The 23,166-nt window shown below is 36.7% G+C and overlaps 1 long non-coding RNA gene across 1 annotated transcript in view; it reads left to right on the top strand.

Moving 5' to 3' along the window:
• The window catches only part of LOC104006541 (uncharacterized), a 71,930-nt gene extending 49,094 nt beyond the window's left edge, over window positions 1-22,836 (top strand). Inside the window, exons 2-3 of the long non-coding RNA XR_680292.5 lie at window positions 1,519-1,659; window positions 20,124-22,836. This is a non-coding gene — a long non-coding RNA (uncharacterized LOC104006541). The remainder of the gene's footprint in view (window positions 1-1,518; window positions 1,660-20,123) is intronic.
• Window positions 22,837-23,166: the final 330 nt, after the last annotated feature.

Below are 23,166 nucleotides of genomic sequence, written 5' to 3'. Positions count from 1 at the left end.
TTTTAAATTTATTTGGCATCATTCAATTCTTCTCATCTTACTGCTTTTGTCTCATCTTTGTTGCAAATTTCTAGTGAATATCATATGGATTATAATTTTCTAATTCAAAAATTAGCAAACAGCATTTTGACATAATAAAAAGCAAACACAATTTTTTAAGCTGTCTCCCTGTCCACCTATTTATTTCTGAGGCCAATCTGATTATGGTGTCCATGAAGAATGATAAATCAATAATGAATTTAGCATCAATTTCTGCTGAGGTTGTTGATGTAATAAGAATTATCCAAAACATATGCAAACAAAAAAACTGCATTTGCAGGAGTATTTATCTCAACTATGGCAGATGATAATATCACACAAGAGATAGTGTAGTGAAGCCGAAACACTCAGTGAAAGAAATCATCTGACTTAAATATAAACAGTCTGGTCTGGAGACTTCTGAAGAGTTCTCAACTCTTAGGAACTGTATGCAACATACATTATGTAAACCCGTCATATTTATTACATTTAACTTGTAGCTATCCTAAGAACACTGGAAATGTTCCAACCTAGCATGGAAGGAACTGAATTTCAGGGTAGGTATTCTGAAAAGAGAATTGGAGATATGCAGCCTGAAGACAGCAGAACATCTGGGTAAAGATCCTGTAGTTAGAAATCTACTAAACCTTGTTATTTTCACTTCCTTGGAAAGAGTCACCCTGCACCCTTCAGAACCTCACTAACTTGCTCATGTGCAAGATGAATGAAATACTAGTAATGAAATACTTCACAGGGCTATGAAATAGCTAACTTAGATATTGCAATACATTGCTTATCACAGTGCCAAATAGTAAACACTCATAAATGTTATTTATTATTATCCTTATTAATTATTTTGACTGGTCAATATAAGAGGCATGACTTTGAAAATGACCTTAAAGCTGAAGAACTGTGAAAAAAATAATAAAAACTTTAGACAAGAAGTATTTTTCCTATATATTGTATAAATATTTTTGTTTATTTGTTGCAGACTGCCCACTAAAATGTTTCCTTCACTGCCACCAAAATTATACATTGTTCAATTAATATTTGTGCATCTACTCTGTTTATTAAGGAAGATCAGGCAGTTGCTTCACGCCTAATATAGAAAATAAAAAAGAGCATAGTTTCTATCATTTAGGAGCACAGAGACATGGAAAGAAATTGTTTGAGTAGTATGATAATTGCCCCAATTTGACACAAACAGGTGTTAAACACTGGAAGACAAGTGCTTAATTCTGCAAAGGGAAGTAAAGAGAACCTTCTAAGGGAAGTGATATTTAAGCTGAATATTGAGGTTTGATAAGCAGACAAGAAGAAAGGGCCATCTCTGGAAGATAAAATATCACAAAGGTGAAAATAAAAGAAAGAAGGGTGCCTTCAAAAGCTGCAGTCAATTTAACATAGCTAGAGAGTCAGGTGGGAAAGGAGGAAGGCAAACTAGAAAGGTGAGTAAGGACAGTCTGTGTGATGCTCAGAGCTTTCAACTCTATCTTGTAGGCAATGCAGAGCCAATGAAGGACTTGAGCAGAGCAGAGACCAATGAGTACTGAATTTTGGAGAGAGCATCCAGGCCACTGGGTCAAGTGTGCCTTGGGAAGAAGAGCTAAAGGAAGCAAGGAGACTAGCAAGAGAGTTCAGGTAAGGGTTGTTGAAGAGATTCTAATTGAAAGCCACAGTGGTGGGAAAAGAAAAGAAGTGGTAATTTGAGATAAATTCAGGGATATAACTGCCAGGACTTAGTCATTCTTAAGATATGATATTGCAAGAAAATAGTCAAATACAGTTGCCTCTATTATTGGGTACATGTACAGCAGACTTGCTTGAGTAATCCATTAGGGTGTGGGTAAAATATTATAATTTTATTCAAAAATTATTTTTATCTTATTCATTTTTAACTTTAATTTTTATGCTTTATAATATATAAAGTAAAAGTAATATACGTGAATAATCCATATAGATATGTCTGTGTATTGGGACTATACATTCCACTTTTTTTACTAATAAAGATGCACAATTAAAGAGGCTTGGAGATCACTGCCTTATTAAAACCTCTGTGTTTGGACAAGGTAAAATATGGTGATATTAAAGGCAACATTTTTCCAAATATCATTCTAAAAGATATAGCAATATATTTTAAAAGTGTTACTCTGCACTCCCTCAAAAGCTTATAGTCTAAAATAGAGATCTCTAACTTCTCACTGCCTTACTCATCTTACTAATATAAACAGTAAGAAGGGCAGACAGACCCCCTTCTACTTTGTCCACAGCCTGGCTCAACTCTTTATTTTTATAAATGTCAACTTAAACTAAATCAAACTTGATTTCTGATTGCTTTTTTCCCCTTGCTCAACACCTCTGATAGACAAATGTGCTAAGCATTTGGACACAAGCACAAAGAACTAAACCAAAGTACACACTGAATGTATAAACTATCAGTTTATATACACATTAGCTAGTGGAGTGGGAGAGAGAAACAAGCCTTGACAATGTCCACAGAATGACTCAGGAAGGTAGGGTAAATAGTACTGCCAGGATTAAAGTTGGTAAGTTCAAAAGGAAAGGAGGATATTACTGAGGAAGGCTCAGAGGGAGATGGGTCTTTGATAGTCTGCTCAATGGGATTCTGAAGAAAGAAGGGATTGGCTGAGGTTTCCAGAAGATGAAATGTGTAATTTAGGTCTGATATCTCCACCCCTCACCTCCATATTCTTCTTTGCTTTACCCCTTCAAGTACTAGTGAAGTCTTTTGACTTTTTGCTTTGAAACAATAATCTGAATTTTTGACATATGCCATTTTTAAAAGATATGTACTATAGACTGTTCATCCCCTGGGAATTGCTGGGCTCTGCTTGCTCATGAAAGTAATAATAAAATATATAAACATATACAACAAAGAAAAGCTCTAAATAGAACAACAAAAAAAAAACTGTGTGGCACTGCCAGAAAATAAATAAAGAAGCACTTTCAACTAGATAGGATGTAAACTAGGTCCTAGTTTAGGACCATAAGGAGAGGGTTAATGAAATAGTCAACAGTTGACTGAATATAGCAGTGCAAAGAAAAGGAACTTTGTCTAAATGACTACACATACGAAAATCTAGATAATGAGGAAAATGCATCAAAAGACCAGAAATGTACATTGTGTATACCCATTCTAGAAACTTTTTCAAGAAGTATGTGTCAGAGTGAAAGGATCCAGTTCCATCAACCTTCTTTCTCAGTGGATACCCGCCCTGGATGAAACTGTCTGAGCTACTATGACAAGTAGCAAGAGCTGCTGAATGGATTCAATGTAAGGACAGTTCAAGCAGCTCTTTACCAAATTAACCAATATGAGGATGTCAGAAGTAGATGACCCCATTTATGTATAAGTAGACACTACATTTATGTTCTTAATACTCAGAGAAATGAGATTGTCAGAGAGTTAAAAGAGAAGAAATGCTAAAAGATTAAGATCCTTTTACTTTTTGGAGTGATGCATGGCTTTTGAGGACTCAGCAATAGACACTCAATACACTACTTGGTAAATTTTATCCTTCACTTGTATCTGCATCTGGGGAAACAAAAAAGAAGAAAAAAAATCTTGTTTTAAAAATGTCATTAAGTATACACAGTATTGAGAAAGAAGCATGCAATGTAGCTCTTTATCTTTTGGAAAAGGAAGCAACAGAGGGTAATTTGAGAATTTGGAAATCACATCCCATGGGAGACAACCAAAATGTTTTCAAAACTTCAGCAAGGGAAACATAAATACCTAAGAAGTGCTTTGCTGGTTTATATAGTCTTATAATAAGTGCTGAAGTTGTTAATATTGCCAAGATCTGAGGAGCTACAAAAACATGAGCTTAAAGTGGATGGGACTAAATTTTTTTTCAATCATTAATACTGAGCTATTTTTTTCTAAAGATATAAACAAATAAACAATCCTCGCATCTCCTTTGATGCTTCTAAGGAAAGGCTTCAAGACACTATGTCTTGGAGTGACATCAGCAAGATGGCTGACTAGAGATAGCTGGTCTGCAAGCAAGGACCAAGGCAACAAATAAACAGCTAAGATTTGACAGGAGAGTCAATGGGAGAGTACTGAAGTGGAGAGGCACCTGAGGTGATTGGAAGTCCAGGAGGGCAGAATGGAAGCACCCAGCATCTGCAGCCCCATCAACCCCATCCAAATATGATCAGCCTAGAGTCAGGAAGGACTCCCCATTGCAAGGAAAACATAAGCAGAAAATTTTCACTGACCCCCATTGCCACTTCAAACACCCACAATTTTTACAACAGGAGAATCCCACAGTCCTCAGAATCCCTGAGTTGAATTTGGAGAGCTGTCAGGACTTCATGCGATTGCCTTGTTCCAAATTAGGAGCACATGGTGTGTACTCCCTACCCCACCCCCACACCCTGTGAGCCAAGCAGCTGAAACCTGGTTCCATCTTGAGACCAGAGCCACCTCTGGAGTGTGCCCTACTCTGAAGCCAGTAGCCACTGCACCTCTCCAGCACTGGGGTACCAACTTTGTCATGCCAAGCCCACATGGGTGGCTGAATGCCATAACCCCAGCTATGTGGAACTTGGGCCAAGGATCAGCTATGACTCTGGTCCTGCAAAGCAGAGAAAACAATCCTCACCACTGCACTTCTAGCTGGAGGAATGGTCTGCCATTACCATCAGCCCTTAAGCTGGTCAACTTACCTTACCTTACCTATAAAGATGCACAGACTGAAAGTAAGGGGATGAAAAAAGATATTCCATGTAAATAGAAATCATAAGCAAACAGGAGTAACTATATTTATATCAGACAAAACAGACTTCAAGTTAAAAGCTTTAAAAAGAGACAAAGAAAAACATTATATAATAATAAAAGAATCACTTCAACAAGAAAATATAATAACTGTAAATTCAGATGCACCCAATACCAGATATATATCCAGATATATAAAGCAAACATCAAATCCAAAGGGAAAAATAGATCCCAATACAATAATAGTTGGGGACTTAAATTCCCCACTTTCAGCACTAGACAGATCATCTAGGTGGATAATCAACAAAGAAATATTGAATTTAAACTGCACCATAGAGAAAATGGACATTTATAAAACATATCACCCAACAGCTGCAGAATACACATTCTTTTTACTAGGACATGGAATATTCTCAATGACTGACCATAAGTTAGAATACAAAACAATTCTTAAAACTTTTTTTTAAATAAAAATCATATCAAGCATATTATCTAACCACAGTGGAATAAAACTAGACATTACAAATGAGAAGACAATTTGAAACTATACAAATACATGGAAATTAAACAACATGCTCCTGAACAACCAAAGGATGAAGGAAGAAATTAAGGGTGAAACCGAAAAATTTCTTGAAACAAATGCAAATAGAAACACAACATACCAAACACTATGGAACACAGGAAAATCAGTATTTAGAGGCAAATTTATAGTAATAAATGCCTACATCAAAGACTAGAAAGATGTCATATAAATAAGCTAACAATGCATCTCAAAGAACTAAAAAATCAAGAAGAAAGCAAACCCAAAATTAGTAGAAGGAAAGAAATAATAAAAATCAGAGCAGAAATAAACAAAATTAAGATAATACAAAAGATCAAGGAAACAATAGGCTAGTTTATAAAAAAGATAAAGGGAAATAACAAACCATTATCTGGACTAACTAAAAAAGAAAGAGAGAAGATCCAAAGAAGTAAAATCAGAAATAAGAAAAGAGATGTCACAACAGATACCACGGAAACACAAAGGATCATTAGAGACTACTGGGAACAATTATATGTCAAATAAATTTGAAATGGATAAATTTCGGGACACATACAACCTACTAAGATTGAATCAAGAAGAAGAAACAGAAAACTAGAATACACCAATCAGTAATAATAAGTCTTCCAACCAAGAAAAGTCCATAAACAAATGGCATCACCACCGAATTCTATCAAAACCTTACAGAGTAATTAATATCAATTCTTCTCAAGCTATCCTAAAAAATTGAAGGAGAGGGCACTCTTTGCAACTCATTTTATGAGGCCAGTATAAACCCTGATACCAAAATCAGACAACTGCACAACAAAAATAGAAAACTATAGGACAACATGCCTGATTAACATAGATGAAAAATAATCAACAAAAGACTAGCAAACTGAATCCAACAACACATCAAAGAGATAATATAACATGATCAAGTGAGATTTATTCCAGGAATGAAAGGATGGTTCTACACATACAAATCAACAAACGTTATGCCTACATTAATAAAATAAAGGAAAAGAACAATATGTTCCTCTCAATAGATAAAGAAAAAGCGTTTGATATAATTTAACATCTCTTCATGATAAAAACTTAAAAATTAGGTATAAAAGTGAAGTGCTTCAACATAATAAAGGCTATATATGACAAACACATAGCTAACATCAAAAGTCTAAAAGCTATTTCTCTAAGAACTGGAACAACACAAGGATGCTCACTCTCACCTCTGTAATTCAATATAGTTCTGGAAGTTCCAGCCAGAACAATTAGGCAAGAGAAGGAAATAAAGGGCATCCAAATAAGAAAGAAGGAAGTCAAATTTTGCAGACAATAATATCTTATACACAGGTCTTATATATAGAAAACCCCAAAGACTCTACCAAAAAACTGAGAATTGATGAATACATTCAGTAAAGTTGCAGGATACAAAATGAATATATAAAAATTTGTAGCATTTTTATACACAAACAATGAACTAGCTGAAAAAGAAATCAAGAAGGCAATCTCATTTACAATAGCTATCCAAAAAATAATAATTAGAAATAAATTCAACCAAGGCAGTGAAAGACCTTTACAAGGCAAACTATAAAACATTGATGTTTTGTATAGAACTACAAGTAACTAAAGAGGATACAAACAAATGCAAAGACATCTCATACTTAAGAACTGGAAGAATTAATATTGTCAAAATGACCATCCCACACAAAGCAATCTACAGATTCAATGCAATTATTATCAAAATATCAATGACATTCTTCACAAAAGTAGAAGAAAAATCTTAAAATTTGTTTGGAACAACAAAAGACCCCAAATAGCCAAAGCAATCCTGAACAAAAAGAAGAAAGGAAGAGGTATCATATTAGTAGACCTCAAAATATACTACAAAGCTGAGGGACTAAATAGAATGATATCGGCATAAAAAATAGACACATAGACCAGTGAAACAGAATTGAGAACCCAGAAATAAATCCACGTGTTCCTAGCTAACTGATTATTGAGAAAACTGTCAAGAACACTCACTGGGGAAAGGACAATCTCTTGAATAAATGATGCTCAGAAAATTGGATATCCATATGCTGAAGAATGAAACTAGACCTCCACCTTTCACACTATACAAAAAAATCAAATTTAAGACTTAAAAGTGTAAAACTACTAGAAGGAAACATAGGAGAAACACTTCAGAACATTGGACTGGAAAAAGGTTATATAAATAAGACCTCAAAAGCACAACAACAAAAGCAAAAATAGACAAAAGGGATTATATCAAACTAAAAATCTTCTGCACAGGAAAGGGAACAATTAACAGGATGAAAAGACAACTTACAGAATAAGAAAAAATATTTGCAAACTACTTATTTGACATGAGACTAATATCCAGAATATACAAGGAACTAAAGCATGTCAACAGCAAAAGCTAACCAAACAAACAAAAAACCTAAACACTGTAATTGAAAACAGGGCAAGTAATCTGAACAGATATTTTTCAAAAGAAGACATACAAATGGCCAAAAAATATGTGAAAAAATACTCAACATCACTAATCATCAGGGAAATGCAAATCAAAACCACAATGAGGTATCATCACACCCCAGTGAGGACAGCTATTACCTAAAACACAAAAAATAACAAATGCTGACAAGGATGCAGAGAAAAGAGAACTCTTACACACTGTGGTGGGAATACAGACTAGTACAGCCACTGTGCAGAACAGTATGGAGGTCCCTCAGAAAACTACAAATAGAACTACCACATGATCCAGCAGTCCCACTACTGTGAATTTATCCAAAGGGAAGGAAATGTTAATATCAAAGAGACATCTGCACCCCCATGTTTATTGCAGCACTATTCACAATAGACAAGATGTGGATTCAACCTAGGCATCCAACAACAGATGAATGAATAAATAAACTCTGGTATATGTACACAATAGAATACTATTCATCCATAAAAAGGATGAACTCCTGTCATTTGCAGCAACATGGATAGAATCGGAGGACATTATGTTAAGTGAAATAAGCCAGGAATAGAAAGTTAAACATTGCATACTCTCACTTACATGTGGAAGCTAAAATAAGTTGATCTCATAGAAGTACAAAGTAGAACAGAAGACACTGGAGGATGGGAAGGGTAGAGGGAAGGTAGGGTTAGGGAGAGATTTGTTAAAGGGTATAAAATTACAGTTAGGTAGGAGGAATAAGTATTAGTGTTCTAAACCACTGTAAAATGACTATAGTTAGCAAATATTCCCAACACAAAGAAATTATAAATGTTTGAGATGATAGATATGCTAATTAACCTGACCTGATCACTTCACATTATACATATGAAAACATCACTATGGGCCCCGTGAATATGTACAATTATTGTCAATTAAATATTTTTTAAAGATAATATGTTTTAAAGCGAAGAGGTAGTTGCCTGCCCATGTCAAAGGCTGCAGAAAGAACTATGATGAACACAAAAGGATGCATCTACAAAGGGAGGAGAGGCATTTTGTGACAGTGAGATATTTTGCAATTAAATGCATGAATGACCTGATTTTTAAATAGAAGTTGATCTTACCCCTCCCATTATAGTGACATCAGCCAAGAATTAAGTCATATTTTCATGAACACAGAGATTGATTTTTAAATTGCTATCTGTATGAGATATGATTAGCATTTCTATGTTAGCTGAGAGGCACAAACTCAGGTGCAATTTCAAGTGGTAAATCCTGTGCCATTATGGTAAGTGTTAATTCATGTCAGATTAGTGATTACAGTGCCACCCATCCCACCTAATACTGTAGACTATAAACATGGACTGGGCAAATTGTCACTGGTTCCTGGGCAAGACTTTCATTTAAAACACACAGATGCAGCCTGGCATCCATTTCAACATGAGCAGAAAATGCTATGAAGTACTAGATATCAGACCCATAATTAGGCAAATTCTCTCAGGGAGTCAACTACTCCCTTACTACAAGTAGATAATATAGGAAATAACACTTAGTCCCCCACTTTACCATACTAGCATTTAACAAGTTTTTTGTTTGAGTAAATTGTCTTTTCAGCGCACTAAATTGTATTGGGAGATTGGAAATAGTGAATACAGCTTCCTCAAAGTTTCTAATTGATAATCAGGTAGCAACTGAGGAATTAAAAGAATATGACTCTGTTGAAGAGAACAGAACTGAGTTGTTACAAAGACACCATCCAATTGCCAGGTTTTTTCCAGCATTAGGAAGAAGGGATGATCTATTTGCTTATTCATTTATTCACTTGCTCCAAGTACAGTGCTTAAACGTGGTTTTACAGCTAAATTATCCAGTTTCACATTCTGGCATCATTAGAAGTTAGGGCAAGGTATTTATCCTATCTGTGCTCAGCTTCCTGAATTGTAAATTAAAACTAAAAGATATATTCCTGAAAGAGCTATAATTAGCATTAAACTGGTTAATATATATAAGAATCTCAGAGCATAATGTTTGGTAAGTGTTAGCTGCTATTTCTCAACAAAGATTTACTCTGCATCAATTACATACATTCCCTGACAAATAAAATTGTGCTTTATGAGTCGCAGTGGATCTACTTTGTCATAATAGCCTTATCTTCTTTCACTTAAGCTTCCTAATATTTTAAGTATTTTTAAAAATGTGCATAAATAAGTGAGTTAGCCTATTCTTGTGTGAGTGTTATATCTGATCATAGTTTGGAAGAGGGAGACAAAGACAGAACTTTCTAATCAAATGAAAACCTATCCTAATATTTAATGTCTTAAACAGTTGTGAAGGTTCATAAGAGGAAAACAATAGTCTCCCTTGTGTTGATCAATAACAGTGCTAACCCTGTAGATAGAAAATAAGGGGGAACCATAAATTATCCTCTCTTAAAACCCCTTTCCCCATAAATCAGATTTTACTCTTGCCCCTTTGGTATCTGTATTCTCACATCGTTAGCCTTGTACATATCTCTCTCACTGGAGTTTCAGTCAGGATTCTTTCTGTTGCAAAAGGCAGAAAATCTAACTAAAGGAAAGATATTTCAATGACTTAGCTAACACGTAAAGCTCAAGGGTTGGGTGTTTTGAGAGCAGCGCAGATAACATGACCAGGACCCAGGCTCTGTTTTCTTCCACATGGGCCTGTCATTTCCAGGCTCCACATGATTGCATAAATACCTGCTGCAACCTATAACCTCCCGGATTTGAGTCTCACAAGAAAGACAGTGTGACCCACAATAGCATCAACAAAAGTCCCATTGACTTTTACTGGCTTTTCAGATCACTCATCCATTCTGAGCCAATTTTAGTGATCATGGAAAACAATTTTGGGGCTGCCAAGTCTAAATCACAGAGTTACCCGTGGATCTAGGAGTAAAATGAATTCCACCCAAAGCACAAAGCTTAGGAGAAGGGCAAGGAAAAATTACATAGAGGATAATTAATGTGTTATTATCAGCAGATAAATGAATGGATAACAAAATCTGGTTTTCTATACCTACCTTATAGTTCTAATCCTGCCAAACCCATTTTCAAAGACTCCAAATGACCTTTTTGTCTCTTGCATAAAGTCCAAAATCCTTATGTGGCATTCAAGATTTTCAGCAGTCAGAATTTATATCTTACCATGCTTCCTCCTGCATTCTAGGCTCCAGTTTGTTACCAAAATGTCTTTGTTCTCTTTTGACTTTTGAATTCCTTGCCTGCCTCCCCTCTCCATTTTGTTGACATCTTTTATATTATTGAAAATCCAGCTCAAATGCCACTTGTGTCACCCCCAGGAAAGGGCTAGGCTGGAAGGGTAGAGGTGGAAATGATGAGAAGTGAACCCGTTTGACAACTATTTGAGAGGTGGTCTCAAGAATCACATCCAGGTTTTTATTTTCAATTACCAGTACATTTGAGATACCATTTACTAAATATCATTATTTAGAATAGTCCTATCTCTAAGGAGAAGGGCAGGTAGTCTGGGCCAAGCTAAAGAAATTTCAGAACAAATGTACTCTACTGGATTCCTCTCCTAGTTTTGAATAAAGATCACATGCAGCAACTTCCTGTTGATTCTATGGCTCCGGGAGTGGAATCTAATCTTTCCCAAACTGATCCTTTCCTGCCACCACATTGTTTTCCTTAACAATTTCAGGCTGAGAACCAGCTGGGGAAACAGATGCTATCGGTACTAAGACGTTTCAGTTGGAGTCTTGACATTTACTGACAGTCTGCATATTAGAACGGTCTATGGTGCTCCTACCTTCATGTTTCCTCCCTGCTCCATAAAATCTGTGCCCAAGCTTTCCAGCACTCTGTCCTTTATCTCCTGACTAGTCTCTCTGCCTAGCAGAAATAGATATATAAAACTGGCATTTCAGCACCCTTCCGAATTTGTAACCAGACGTTCTTTGCACAAAGGACTGATAATCTTTTCCCATTTCACTGTTTCTAGAGATAAACACTTGTGGATTTATGTGGCTATGTCTGTGAAATTTTGATTTGATTTTAAGAAGATAGTATTGTGATTCTGTTCTCTCAAATAGCATCTGCTTCTTTTGAAACTTGTTCTGAATTTATAAGAGCATATGATTGTCAGAGAACTATTAATATTGCCAATGTTGTAAAGTTTACAGATCTCTCTCATATATATCATTATAAGATTATCTCAGAACACTGAGAGGTAGACATTGTTATATGAGACAATTGAGACTCAGAGGAACCAAGTGAACTCTGATGTTATACTGCTGGAAAATAGTGCCACAGGTCTCAAAGTCATGTTCAAATCTCATGCTTTTATTTTTGTTTTGATACAGCAACTTATTTGATGTAAAGGGTGAAGAGGTTATATTTCCAAATATTCCACTATGTTCTATTTGAATGTAAAGTTATTTTCTATCAAGGCCTCCAGAAATATTTATAGAAAGTGCTCTAATGGTTCCAGAGCAGGTTATCCAGAGCATTACGACAAAACTTAATGACTAGAAGGGTTAGTTTTCCTTCAAGAAAACCTCTATTTCACAACAGCAGTCTTGACTCTTTAGGCAACTTATAAACTTGTTTCTTAAGTTACTACAAGAAAACAGAAAAAGAGTACAGGCTATGTATTCCTGGGAACACAATTCAGAATATAAGCTGTGCAGCCAATATGTCAATTTCATTTTCATTTGGCAAAGGCAACAATTTCTATACCAAATGTCATGGACTCCCACCTTAACTCAAGGGCACACAGGACCTGTTAGGATGCCTCAGATTTCGAATGCAGAGCATCGCTCCCGGGAAATCTCATCAACCCTCCTCCAATGAGAATATATTTATATTTGCTATTTATGTTTTCAAAAGTGTGTTGGATGAAAACAAGTAAATTCTTCAAGTCCTTTGGAAATAAAGCAAAATTTTGTACCACATCTATACCTATATGTTATTATTTTGATATTTGTTTTTAAATTGTTAAAATGTTACGAATTTGAGTGATAGAAATGCATAAAGTCTAACCCTAATATATTTCCAACAGGGCTTATAGAGATGAAGTAATCTGCCTGAGTAAGATGGCTGAGCTAGAAGTTGAATCCAGGCATTCTGAACTCTGGTTTAACAGCTAAGAAGGGTTAGAGTATACAGCCATAATGGGTATATATTAATGGATTAAAAAATGCTTCAGCTCCTCAACTACCAAATAAATTGGCCAACCTGATTGACCTCTTAACTCTTTTTTTTATTTCTTACTTTAAAAGGTTTTATGTATAATCAGGTTGCCTTCCCACTCCTATCTTCAAAATGTCCAAGTTAGACTGAGACAAGATGTTTTTAGATCAGTCTAGATTGTTTCAGGAAAGTTCACCCTAGGTAAAACCAAGCATAATATTCTAATGAGAGCTACTGGTCATCTCCTTTGTGATAGTTAGTTTTACTTATCAACATAGCCAGGCTGTAATACCCAATAATCTGATTGAATGCTCATCTAGATGTTGTAATGAATGTATACCATAGAAATGGTTAACATCTATATCTCTATATGTCTATCTTAATCTATTGGTTCTATTTTTCTGGAGACCTTGACTGATACAGATTTCAGTACTAAGAGTGGTTATAGAGGAACAGGATCTTAAGGATGAATTCTTTGAAATGATTTGGAGTTTCTGTAATTGATTCTCTAATCTGATTATACTTAAAGACACTAATGATTATTTCCAGTGGTAAAGAGGGCACTGATAGTCCACAGTGTGATATAGCAATAGAGATAGGCAAAATATCACTGGATACAATGATACAAAGTATCATTGGATACTCCAAATCAAAAACTTATAAGAAGCAAGGTTCCGGCTTTCTGTTGATTCTCCTTAGGGACCATCCATACCACTCCTTTTTTGCTTTTAGACCTATAACTTGACTGAAGTTCCAGCAGGACTGAAAGGGTGAGGTATAACACGTGGCTATAAGGACATGCACTACCCTCCAAAAGAGCTTCATGATTTTCTATTTATACAGACAGGAATCTGGGGAATACATGTAGGAATGGATATTAAGGGTGTAGAATAATAGTAGAAGAAGCATAAAGTTGGATCAGGCCAAATTTATTGATATATTCTCACTGAGCAGATATTCTGGGTTTAATGTTGCAGCTGGGGGGATTAGAAAGGGTTTTAGCTATTTGTTTGGTTGGCTGAAACATAGACCAAAAGGTGCCCCACTACAAGTACATTTGACATGCCAGAACTGCCATGGTATATTGTAAAGAATCCAAAGTCTTCAGGATTGGGGCATTTTTAGGGTAGATTTATCATTTAAGACTTGCTCACCCACCCAAGAATGGTCCACAGGATATATCTTTCATCATGATTGTGAATAATAAATTTGTGAAGTGAGTCCCAATATCCTTGAAGAGCTTTGTGATTGCTTTTTTCTGTAGGTTGGAAATTATCATGGGAACTGCTACTACTGAATTAAGAAGCCCAAATACCATGGGAATAATTGGATCCCTGGGGTTGCAGGGGCAAAGTGGTAACATTCAATCTCAAAAGTCAAGTTGGGCATGGATATCATAAAGGACAGCAGGGTCAAACGGGCAGTCGTAATAATCTGACTCACAGAGACCTGTGACATTGGCTAGTTGATCATAGTGTTCTTAGAAGTGAAATAGGTAGGAAGTCTACTAAATTCTTACTTGATCTGTAAAAGTGGAGAGTTTTAGGTCAAGTAAACAAAAGTCCAACTTGAGTAATAAAAACAGAGTCATGACCACTCAATCAATCCCCAGACTTCAGCAAGTTTGCAGACCAGAACCCCTTGAATGAAGAGGAGGCTGAGGATCCTTGAGGAAGGACCCCACCACACTGCCAAAAACTTATACTATTAATCCTTCTTCCAGCCTTTCCCAAAGAGACCCATAGCTGTTTACCAGAGTGACTGTTCACTGGGAAAAAGGAAATAAGCAGATATTTCAGATATTACTGGAACCTGGCTATAAATTGGCATTAACTGTAGGAGACCCAAAATGTCACTGTGGTCCACCATTTCGAGTAGAGAAATATGGAGATCAGTGTTCAATGAAGTTTTAGCTCAGATCCATCTCACAATGGGTCCAGTGGATTCCTGAACTCATTTTATGGTTATTTCCCCAGCTCTGGAATACATAATTTGAACATACCTGGTAACTGGTTGAATCTCCATGTTAGCTCCCTGACCTGTGGGTTGAGGGCTATTATGCAGAAAAGGACAAGTGGAATCCATGAGAACTGCCTCTATCTAGGAAATAATAAACCAAAAGCAATACTGCATTCCTGAAAGGATTGCAGAGATTAGTGACACCATGAAGGACTTGAGTGATGAAGGGGTAGTGATTGCTATCACATCCTCATCAAACTTGCTTATTTGGGCTGTACTGAACACAAATTTTGGAGAATGACAGTGGCTTAACCAGATAGTGACTCTGATTGCAGCTGAATCAGATGCAATTTGGTAGATGAATTTCATTGCTAGAATGAGGTAATGTATGCATTTGTATCTGGTATGCAGGTATTGATTTGACAAATGTCTTCTCCTATTTGTTAGTAAAGTATACCAGAAGCAGTTTGCTTTCAGCTAACAAAACCAGCAACACACCTTCACTGTCCTACCTCAGGGACATATCAGCTTTCTAGCCCCGTGTTATAATTTATTGTGCAGAGATCTTGATTGCCTTTCCCTTCACAAGATATCACATTAATCTACTACATTGATGGCATTATGCTGATTAGATCTAGTGAGCAGGAAGCAGCACTATTCTAGACTTATTGGTAAGACATTTGCAAGTCAGAGGGTAAAAAATAAGTTTCACAAAAATCTAGGGGCCTTCTACCACAAGGAAATTTCTAACAGTGCAGTGTTGTGGAGCATGTCAAGATATCCCTTCTAAGATGAGGAATAAGTTGTTGCAGCTGACCTCTCTTACAACCCCAAAAGTGGCACAATGCTTAGTGGACCTTTTTGGATTTTAGAGGCGACATATTCCTCATTCGAGTGTATTACTGATTGACCCAAAAAGCTGCTAGTTTTGAGTAGGTCACTGAATAAGAGAAGGCTCTGCAACAGGTCCATTCTGGTGCACAAGCTGCTTTACCACTTGGGCCATAAGACCCAGCAGATCCAATGGTGCTTGAAGTGTGAGTCACAGATGGAGACCTGTTTGGAGTCTTTGGCAGACCCCAATAGGTAAATCAGCACTGGCCTTTAGGATTTTGGAGCAAAGCCCTGCTGTCTTTTGCAGATAAATACTCTCCTTTTGAGAAGCAGCTTTTGCCTGCTACTGGGCCTTAGTAGAGACAGAATGCTTGATCATGGGCCACCAAGTTAACATGCCATCTGAATTGCCCATCATGAACTAAGTGTTATCTGACCCACCAAGCCGTAAGTTTCATGAAGAAATGGCCCAAATGCCCATGGTCTCCACACCTGCTACAATATATTCTTTCTCAATCCATACCTATGGATTTTCCCTAAAATCAATGACTGTGGAGGCAAAACACTCAAGTCTGAATTACAGATGGTCCTGTACAATATGTAGGCATAATCCAAAAATAGACATCTACAGCACTATAGTCCTTTATAGGACATTCCTAAAGGACAATGGTGAAGGGAAATCTCCACAGTGAGCAGAACTTCAAGAAATGTACCTGGTTGTTCATTTACTTGGAAGGAGAAATGGCAGAAGTACAAGTATATATCAATTCATGAGTTGTGGCTAATGTTTTAGCTGGATGGTCAGGAACTTGGAAGAAACCCGATTCAAAAATGGTGACAGGGAGGCTTGGAGAAGAGGCATATGCACACACACACATCCTATTGGTTCTGCTTTTCTGGAGAACCTCTCTGAATGAGCAAAAATGTGAAGATATTTGTGTCCCATGTGAATGCTCACCAAGGAGTAAATTCAGCAGAGGAGTATTTTAATAATCAAGTGTATAGGATGACTCTTTCTGTGGATAATAGCCTCTGTTTCCAGCCACTTCTGCCATTGCCTAGTGGGCTCATGAACAAAGTGGCCATGATGGCAAGGATGGATTCAGCAACATGGACTTCTATTCACCAAAGCTGACCTGACAACAGCCATCACTGAGTGATCAATCTGCCGGCAGCCAAGAACAACACTGAGTCCCAATATGGCACCATTCTCTGGGGTGACCAGCTAGCCATCTATTGGAAGGTTGATGATATTGGAGTGCTTCCATCGTGGAAGGGGAAGTGCTGTGATCTTACCAGAATAGACACTCTAGATACAGAATTGCCTCATTGCATGCACTGATTCTGCCAAAACTACCATCTGTGGACTACAGGATGACTTATCCACCATCATGGCATTTCCCAGCATTGCTTCTGATCCAAAAACCCACCCACTTCACAGAAAATAAAGTGTAGCAACAGGCACATGCTTATGGAATTCACTGGTCTTACTATGTTTTCTATCATCCTGAAGCAGCTGCCTTGATAAAATGGTAGGATAGCCTTTTGAAGACTCAATTACAATGCCAGTTGGGTGACAATACCTTAGAGAACTTGGCCAATGTATTTCAGGAGGCTGTATATGCTCTAAATCAGCATCCAAGATCTGGTGCTGTTTCTCCCACAGCCAGGATTCATGAATACAGAAATCAAGGAAATGAGTGGAAATGTGAGTAGCACCACTGATCATTACCCCTGGTGACACACTGGCAACATTTTGTTTCCTGTCTCCATGATCTCATACTCTGCTGACCTTAGAGGTCTTAGTTCCAAAGGAAGAAATGTTTCCACCAGGAGACAAAACAATGATTCTACTGAACTGGATGTTAAGATAGCCACTGGCCACTTTGGGTTCCTCATGCTTCTGAATCAACAGGCAAAAAATATACCTGTTTGTATACTGACTGATGTGATTGATCCTGATTACCAAGGGAAAATTGGCCTGCTACTACATAATGGAGAGAAGGAAGAGTATGTCTGAAATACAGGAGCTCCCTTAGGGCATCTCTTAGTATTATCATGCCTTGTGATTAATGTTAATGGAAAACTGCAACATCACAATTCAGGCAGCACTATTAATGACCTAGATCCTTTAGGAATAGAAGTTTGTGTCACTCCACCAGGTAAAGGGCATAGTGGAAGAAGGTAGTTTAAATACCAGCTAAAACCATGTGACCATTTGCATAAATAAAAATTGAAATTGTTACAAGCCTTTCTTCCTCATTTTCTTATTTTGGTGGTTTTTTTTTTTTTTTGAGACAGAGTCTCACTCCTTCACCCAGGCTAGAGTGCAGTGGTATGATCTTGGCTCACTGCAACCCGTGCCTCCTGGGTTCAAGAAATTCTCATGCCTCAGCCTCCTGAGTAGCCAGAATTACAGAGGAGTGTCACCACACCCAGCTAATTTTTGTATTTTTAGTAGAGAAGGGGTTTTGCCATGTTGGCCAGGCTGGTCTCAAACTCCTGACCTCAAGTGATCTACCTGCCTCAGCCTCCCAAAGTGCTGGGATTACAGCTGTCAGCTAACATGCCCTGCCTATTTTCTTATTTTGTTATAAATTTGTGTGTATGTATGTGTGTATGTGTAGGTGTGTTTGTGTGTATGTCTGGCAAATATCTCTGTTTTCTTTTCTCTCCTCTTATCATAATGACATAAGACATATTAAATAATAGCTACCTTTCCACCACAGTATTTAAGTTACAGGACATCAAAGAGAAGAGTGAACATTATCCAAGGACTTTGCATCCCTTTGGGGAAAGAATATATTTTTTTGTCATACACTAGATAGTTGTATCATGTTAGGTGGATACAATAAAAGTGTGACTTGTTACTGTTGTATTGTTTTTATTTTGGAGATTAAGTGTGTTGTAAGGAGATGTGTATGGCTGCCAATTTGACACGAGGTGGACTGTGATGGTTAGTCTTATGTGTCAATTTGATTAGGCTATAGTACCCAGTTATTTATTGAAACACTAATCTAGGTGGTACTGTGAAGATTTTTTTTAGACAAGGTTACTCTCTATAATCAGTTGACTTTACATTAAAAAATTACCATCAATAATGTGGGTGGGCCTCATGCAAGCAATTGCCTTAAAAAAGCAAAAACTGAGGTTTCTCAGAAAATAAGAAATTCTATCTCAAGACTCCTGCTTGAGTTTCCAGCCTACTAGCCTACCCTGCTGATTTTGGACTTGCCAGCCCCCATAATCAAATTCCTTAAAATTTGTCAGTCTGTCTATATACCTATATATATATTCATATAATTGTATTATAGTTATACATTATATATTATATCGTTATATATGAACATCTACACACACACATACACACACACACCCTATTGATTCTGCTTCTTTAGAGAACCCTAATTGAAATACACCTGTAAATTATCTCTAAAATTAATTGCCCTTTTTGCTCCTTTTAATTTTATTAAATTTTATTTACAAAAATAATACATGCTTATTTTAATAAGCTCAACAATATAGGCTTATAGAAGTGAAATGTTAATATTCTTCACTTTTCTTTCCTCTAAACCTATTTCTGTTTTTGTATACCTTTCTATACTTTTCTTAATAAAACACATACATACACAAATGCACATTCATGTTCACATGTCTATAATTTATTTTGTTTTTTTTAAAGGTGGCTATATTCTACATAACACTCTATAATTTGCTTTTTAAATTAAGCAATACATTATATAACTGCCTCTAAGCAAATACTTATAGGGCCCATTTTAAAATAGTTGCATACCAGTCACTATATTGACCATAACTTAACCAAGCATTTCCTTATCAGTAGCGTTTTGGGTTGTTTTAATAATTTTTGTAGTTTAAATATGACTGCCTTAAACATATTTGTACTTCCGACTTTACCTACTCATCTTTTTGTATATTTTCAAAATTGGGATTTCTAGGTCAATGGGTATTGATAGATTCTTTTCATAAAGGCTGTAGCAATTCATTATTCTACCAGCAAAGTGTGTAGCCCTATATTCTCACCAGCACTTGATATTAGTTTTCAATGTGAAGAATAGAAAGTGAGATCTCATTTATATTTTATTTTACATTTCCTTGCTACCAACATGTTTGACCATATATTCATATGGTTAAGAGGTGGTTGGCCTTTCTTTTTCTATTACTTGCTTCTTCATTTCATTTTCTATATAGCATTACTTTCCTTTATGTTTACTTACTAATAAAAAATAATTTATTTTTATGAGACAAGGCCTCACTTTGTTGTCCAGGCTGGAATGCAGTGGCATGATCACAACTCACTACAGCCTCAGTCCCCTGGGTTCAAGCAATCCTCCCACCTTGGCCTCCTGAGTAGCTGGGGCTACAGGTACATGCCACCATGCTCAACTAATTTTTTTTATTTTTATGTTTTAGATATGGGGTCTCACTATGTTGTCCATGCTGATCTCAAACTCCTGGGCTCAAGCAATCTTCCCACCTCAGCCTCCCAAAGTGCTGGGATTACAGGCAAGAGACACTGTGCTTGGAATTTTTTGTTTGTTTGTTTGTTTTTAACAATCTCCAAGAAAGTTTCATTTTGCTGCATATGGCCTTTCAATTTACCTAATGTGGCCACAGGCATAAAGGAGTCGAGTCAATGTTTTATAGATTATTGCAGTTTGTTGCACTGACACCACCACTTACCCTCAGTGAGAAAAACAAAGGACCAGCAAAAGGTGATGATGTGGTAGACCTTGAAATTTCTGTCAGTGGCACATCAACTAAAGAAATTCTAAAGAAAAATCATCTTGTCAACTCCTTAAGACTAGAAATGTATTTAGACTGCAATATAGATCTAATGCCCAGCTTGCAGAATTGCAGAATTTTCCAATTTGGTGTTGCTCTAGGTTAAAAAATGTACCAGCTGAAAAATGTGAATTGGAATCATTTGCCATTCGTTCCTAATGTAATGACTGATTTCCCACTCTGGATTCAGCAAGCTGCAGGCAATGGGTTTGAACTGAGTCCAGGTGGAAAGGGGCCAGACATTAAATTTAAGGCCTCTATTGCACAACTCCCTACAGAAATTGTACAAATAATGTAGCTGAAGTGCTTTCTGCATGCTGTGTAACCCAACTCTTTTGGCAACCTGATTAATTCCTTGCCCTTTTCTGTAGTACGCACAGTTAGGAAGTATACTAAAAGGTGACAGAAACCATAATAGAAGCTGTCAGGGATTACATTCAAGATGTTATCCTCTTCATTTTCAGTTTACAAAAAAATTTTTCAAAAAAAAGGCCTCATAAAGCTTGGATATAATAATTACTCCTCGGTGCTATTTTCCTTTTGTTAATACCACTAATATTAGTAATAAATAAGTCCAACCCCAGAGATGATTGTTATTCTAAATTTATCCTGTATTCTACAGAGCTGAATATAAATATATATGCAGACTTACTAAAAACTATCTATCTTAGTTAATACAAAAAAAGCTTTTAATTGGACCTCCTTTACGTTGGACTGCAATGTCAATGCTTATTTCTCCGTTTAAGTGTCTGCACAGCCTTCAGGGGTTAAACGTTCATTCACTCCCACCCTGCTTTTTGTGCCTTTTCTCAAAAGGGGGCCTGTGAAACAAGGATACTTTTGAGTGTAAATACTAAAAAACATTTAATCCAAGATTTGCGGTAACTCCAGTTTTAGTCTTCTCAAAGATGGAGATGTTAATATTGTCAAGGTTCCAGTGAGAACATGATGCCAAGAATGACACACTGAATTCTACCCAAGTCATCTAAAACTAAAGCTTGTCAAACGCAACTAATGTGTTAAGTAGACACGATTTTTTTTTCCAAAATGAAAACATTTTAGAGGTAGTCTTTATACTATTTTTTAACTTGTAAATTCTTTTTAAATTGCACACTAGGAACAAGGGGGTAGTTCAATAACTGGCTAATGAATTCTAATGTGTGACTTTGAAGTCAAATTGGCAAACACAGAGGGAATAGTGACTTGGTGCATTTCCAATCTGGAGTACCTGAGAAACTCAAACAAGGATTGTATTATAAATTCTGGGAGAACTTGGCACAGCATTGGGTCAGAATATTTTATCAGGCAACCTAGAGCCAGAGCTGAATTTTCCTTTTGTTTTCTGGATTTTGATTTCTAAATGTTTCCTTAGAACAGGTACTTGGTTTAAATGGGATTTAAATAAACTCAGCTCCAGGAATTAGTAACCAATTTGCTTTTAAGAGTCATGTTTCGTGTTTCACTTAATAGGTATCACATGTTTTCAGCTGGTCTTTTTTCTATATATTGATGTCAGCTTAAGTGGAAAGAAATTCAAATAATCAAGCACCATAATACTTAGAGATTACATCCATAAATCAGATTTGGCTATAACATCAGTATATGCTTAGGATATAATCATGTTGCATGCCATAGAATATTTGTGTGTACGTGTGTCATTCATGTCTGAAAATATTTTTGGGAGGCAGCAGTCTAGTTGTTGGCCTGCTAATCTAAGAAAAAACACCTGGCAATTAAATGGAAACAATTGTAGGGTTAATTGACAGGGGAAGACTGACAGGATTCTGGCTGTGCTTGGGATCATGATGTGACCTCTGAGATATCATGGATCGGAAACTGGAAAATATTTTACATCTTGCACTTGAAAAAATATTTGAAGCGGCACCACATGCCAGAGTTAATCAGTGTCAAAATGTATTGCTTCAAGTCTTTGGAAAACATTAAGTAAGAGGTAAGTGGAATAAAAATGTTTTCCTGTTTGTTATGGACTAAATTGTGTTTCCTCAAAATCAATATGTTGAATCCCCAACCCCCAATGTGACTGTATTTGGGGATATGGCCTTTAAGGAGGTAATCAAGATTAAATGAGGTTAAAAAAAATGGTAGAACCTTAATCCAATGTGACTGGTGTCCTTATAAGAGAAAGAAACATGAGAGAACTTTCTCTCTCTTTCTCTCTCTCTGCAGGAGCACAAAGGAAAGGCCATGCGAGGACACAGGGAGAAGACAGGCCCCTACCAGTCAGGAAGGGAGCCCTCACCAGAAACTGAGCTGGCCAGCACAATGGTCTTGGACTTGTAGCTCCAGAACTGTGAGGAAATAAATTTCTGTTGTTGAAGCCACCCCGTCTGTGATGTTTTTTTATGGCAGTACTAGCAGATTGATATACCTTCCATCTAGTTGCCTGAAAATAGGGTCTAAGGTACCATGCGTAAATAAAACATATCTGTGGTACCTGTGGTGCCAAAGCAGACATTTTGTATTTTTGTGGATTATCTGGGGACAGACACAGCTCTTACGGCTGAATAGAAATTCTCCCGATAGTGTCTGAAGTGGTTGTAAAAGTTGTCAGAGTGAGGGGAGTGGACAGCCGTTATTTTTGTTTGCCTACATTTATTTCTCCTTCCCCTCTAACATCACAATGGCTTTCCTAGAATAAGTGAATCCTCCC

This window comes from Pan troglodytes, chromosome 4, assembly GCF_028858775.2.
Source record: "Pan troglodytes isolate AG18354 chromosome 4, NHGRI_mPanTro3-v2.0_pri, whole genome shotgun sequence".
Classification (NCBI taxonomy): domain Eukaryota; kingdom Metazoa; phylum Chordata; class Mammalia; order Primates; family Hominidae; genus Pan; species Pan troglodytes.
This window is presented reverse-complemented; position numbering and strand designations above follow the sequence as displayed.